This window comes from Gekko japonicus, unplaced genomic scaffold (genome assembly GCF_001447785.1).
Source record: "Gekko japonicus isolate JY-2015 unplaced genomic scaffold, Gekko_japonicus_V1.1 scaffold2096, whole genome shotgun sequence".
NCBI classification, from domain to species: domain Eukaryota; kingdom Metazoa; phylum Chordata; class Lepidosauria; order Squamata; family Gekkonidae; genus Gekko; species Gekko japonicus.
The window spans coordinates 65,044-69,312 of record NW_015164724.1 but is presented as its reverse complement, the minus strand read 5'-3'; the positions used below and the strand labels follow the sequence as shown (position 1 = coordinate 69,312).

At 50.3% G+C, this 4,269-nt stretch overlaps 1 protein-coding gene across 1 annotated transcript in view; it reads left to right on the top strand.

Annotated features, from left to right (window-relative positions):
• Nucleotides 1-4,269, top strand: part of LOC107109023 (PH and SEC7 domain-containing protein 2-like) — a gene marked incomplete at its 3' end in the record, with an annotated part of 72,963 nt that overhangs the window by 9,559 nt on the left and 59,135 nt on the right. The window lies entirely within an intron of this gene.

Sequence of the window (4,269 nt, the reverse complement as noted above, 5' to 3'; positions counted from 1 at the left end):
ACCCTTGGGAGGTTTTGCAGAAAGTTCAAAACAGCAAACGTTCTGGAGGGCATTTTTGTAGAGATTAGAACCATAATAAAATGGAACAGCTCAGGAGGTTGCTTCTATAAGGGAAAGTATTGTAGTTTGTTGCAATGTTTATTGTATGTATGTATGCAGGGCTCTTTTTGCAGATAAAGCCCAGCAGGAACTCATTAGCATAATAGGCCACACCCATGACAGCACAGCTCATTGGCATATTAGGCCACACCCCCATGTTACCAGAAGTGTGGTCATCCAGCCACACCCACCTTTTGCTTCTTATTCCCTTTACCTTGTTTGTTGTCCAAACCCAGGGCTTTTTTGTAGCAGGAACTCCTTTGCATGTTAGGCCACACACCCCTAATGTAGCCGACCCGAATGAGTTTCTGCTGTTGGGTGTGGCCTATTATGCTAATGAGTTCCTGCTGGGAGTGGCCAACTTGGGAGCCAGCCGGAACTCCGTTCCTGTGCGTTCCTGCCCAAAAACAGCCCTGTGTATGTATGTGTGTGTGTATGTATGTATGTATGTATGCAATATTGATTGTATGTACAGTGTCCTCCTGGTCCTGTGTGACCCCCTTTCTGCATTTATAGTATGTCATGCCTCAGACAGGTTTTGCAGACAGTTTCGTGCTTGCCTTGTTTTCCAGTCCTGAAGCCTTAGTCCCGTTGTTATTAGAAGTCTGCTGTCAGGTTGAATTGCTTTTGTAATCTCCGTAGAGTCATCATGAGAAAAGCAGGCTAAAAATGCAGGCAATAACAATTATAATTGTAATTGATTAAGAGGCAGATTGTTAATCCACTAAAATACGTTAATGGGTTGATGGCCCTCATCATACATTGCCTTGGTACCGTGTGCTTTGCAAAACGATACGAGCAATGAATGACAGCCCCTCCTGGCCCAAGGAGTTTCCTCCCTGATATTGGCACTAGGAGAGACAGCACAGGAAGGTCGGTTTGCCACTTTGTGCTGGGAGATTCCTGGAGATCTGGGGGGGGAGCCTGGAAGGGTGGGGTTTGGGGAAGGGAGGGAGCTCGGTGAGGATGCAACGCCATAGAGTCTGCCCCTAAAGCAGCCATTTTCTCCAAGGGAAGTTATTCCTGTGGTTTGGAGATCAGTTGTAATTGCAGGAGATCTCTGGGCCTCACCTGGAGGTTGGCAACCCTGCAGGAACAGGAGGCAGGGTAAGGTGGGGTGCGGTGTGCTCAAGCTGGAGACAGACACACCTTGAGGGGGTTTCTTCTACAGAAGCCACTTCCTGGAGCACTCCCGTTTTGACACTGGAAAAATCGGTATTCGTATCACTGGAGAAATGGGCCTTGGTTCACAGGTACCCCTTGATGGGTTCTTTCCTGTCCCCATACAGGAAATACTTCTTCCTAAGGTTGCCTGGCAACACCTGGCAACTGGCAAGAGCTTGGGGGGGCGGGAACGTGGGAGGGGGCCTGGCATTCACATGTGCTATGGCATCACTCTAGGAATCCCTGGAAACTCTATGGTAAAACTAGAGCATTTCTGGCAATGCCTAGAGCTACATGATGTCACTTCCGGATTTTCCCTGGAAGTAATATGACATCATGCTTGATGCTGGCGTTTTGTTTTTAAACAAGGGTTGCTTGTGGGAGGCCTCCTGCTATAGCCTGGCAAACCTCCTTCTTTCCTCACATCCATATAGCTAGGGTTACCAGCCTCCAGGTGGGGCCTGGGGACAGTGCCGGATTTATGCATAAGCTAAATAAGCTACAGCTTAGGGCCTCACAATCTGCTGGGGCCTCAAATAAAAACACAATATAAAAATGATTTCAAATATTAAAAAGGCGTATATATTTTACATTTTTCTGAGACCAGCTGATGTAATTTAAAACAGTAGGGGGCCTCTGGGTTTTGTATAGCTTAGGGCCTCAGCAAGTCTAAATCCGGCCCTGCCTGGGGATCTCCTGCTTTGACAACTGATCTCCAGCTGACAGAGATCAGCTCCCCTGGAGAAAATGGCTGCTTTGCAGGGTGGACTCTGTGGCACTGTACCAGGCTGAGGCCCCTCCCCTCCCCAAACCCCGCCCTCTCCTGGATCGACCCCCAAAGTCTCCAGGAATTTTCCAGCCCAGACCTGGCAACCCTACACATAGCTCAGGTATGCTCTTCCTCTCTCAAAGACCTCTGCTAGCTCAACACCATCCATTGGTTAACCACAGAAGATATTACACTGACACTTTAAGGCTTACTTAAAAAGAAAAGTCTTAATGGTCCTTTCCGCATTTGGATCTCATCCCTGGTTTTATCAGAGTTCAATCTGCAACACAATACCTTGCATTTATCCCTGGTTATAACAGCATCCGTTTATCCCGGGACAAGTGTGGGGCAAAACCGGGGTGACCTCCATGTAATGTGGAAACAAAAAATACCCCGAGATTATTACAGGGGTAAACTCGCGTGTAGTGTAGAATGTAAGTTCGGGGACAGGGTTGAACCAGGATTTAAGGTCTAGTGCGGAATGGACCAATGTTTGCTCAGTGAAAGGGGACATCAGTTACGGGTGAGCAGGGGTCATTTCGTAGAAAAAGAGCTGCAGGACCTCATTAGCATACCTAATAGGTGATTAGCATAATAGCTCATTAGCATATGCCACGCCCCCTGACATCACCAGAAGTGATGTCAGAAGGGGAAGCAAAAGGGGGGAGGCATCTTCAAAAGCAGGGCTGGCTCACCCACTAGGCGAACTAGGCATTCACCTAGAGTGCCGGGCCCTGGATGGGGCGCCAAGCTGTGCCTTTGGTGGTGGCAGGGGGGGAGGAGGCGGTGGTGGCGGCAGCAAAAGGCTGGCTGGCTCCAAAGGTCTCCAGGTCTCCAGGCCCCACCAGGAGGTTGGCATCTGCGCCATAAGGCAGCCTTGCCTAGGGCGCAGAAACACCTCGAGCCAGCCCTGTTCAAAAGCCTCCCCTCCCCTTCCCCAGGTGGGCTGTGGGGGGGAACCGAAGAGAGACGGGAAAGTCTTTAGAGTTGTGCTGCAGTGGCAGTGCCAGGGCTATTTTTGGGCAGGAACTCATTAGCATAATAGGCCACACCCAATAGCAGAAACTCATTAGGGCTGGATACATTAGGGGTGTGGCCTAACATGCAAAGGAGTCCCTGCTACAAAAAAGCCCTGGGTTTCGACCACAAACAAGGTAAACAGAATAAGAAGCAAAAGGTGGGTGTGTCTGGATGACTATACTCCTGGTAACATGGGGATGCAGCCTAATATGCTAATGAGCTATGCTCTCATGGGTGTGGCTGGATATGCTAATGAGTTTCTGTTGTTGGGTGTGGCCTGTTATTCTAATGAGTTCCTGCTGGGCTTCTTCTACAAAAAAAAGCCCTGGGCAGCGCGATCTTTCCATTATATTCTATGGGGCCATAGAATCCAATGGAAAGATCGCACCGCTGCTGCGGCACAATTCTAGAGAGAAGGAGCTGGGGGGCAGGGGTGGGGAGCTGGGGGCAGGGCTTGCTGCCACCGCCATTTGTGCCTGCTCCTGGACTGCCGGAGGAGTGCTCAGGCGCGCTCTGGCCCCAAATGACCCTTGTGGGTAAGCAACAATTCCACTCCCAACCCAGCCGCTGAACCCTCCGCTTTCAAAATGGGGTGTGGGGAGCAAGGGTGGCTGGAACCGGTTGCCCCGGGGGAGGCTGAGCACCTTCTGGAAAGTTTCGGGAGAGGCTCGCGCTTCTCAGCCCCCACGAAGATTACGCGTATGCAGGGCTATTTTTGCGCAGGAACGCACAGGAACGGAATTCCGGCTGGCTCCCAAGTTGACCACGCCCAGCAGGAACGCATTAGCATAATAGGCCACACCCAATACAGGAACTCATTAGGATTGGCTACATTAGGGGTGTGGCCTAACATGCAAAGGAGTTCCTGCTACAAAAAAAGGCCCTGGGTTTTGACAACAAACAAGGTAAACAGAATAAGAAGCAAAAGGTGGGTGTGGCTGGATAACTATACGTCTGGTAACATGGGGGTGCAGCCTAATATGCTAATGAGCTGTGTTGTCAGGGGTGTGGCCTAATATGCTTATGAGTTCCTGCTGTTGGGTGTGGTCTGTTATGCTAATGAGTTCCTGCTGGGCTTTTGTGTGACATGTGCCTTTTTGATAAGTTAGGTCTGAAAGGGGGAGGGTCCATGGCTCAGTGGAAGAGCCTCTGCTTTGCATGCAGAAGGTCCCGAATTCCTGCCCCTGGCAATCCGGGAAGCTTTTGGGTGTGGGGCT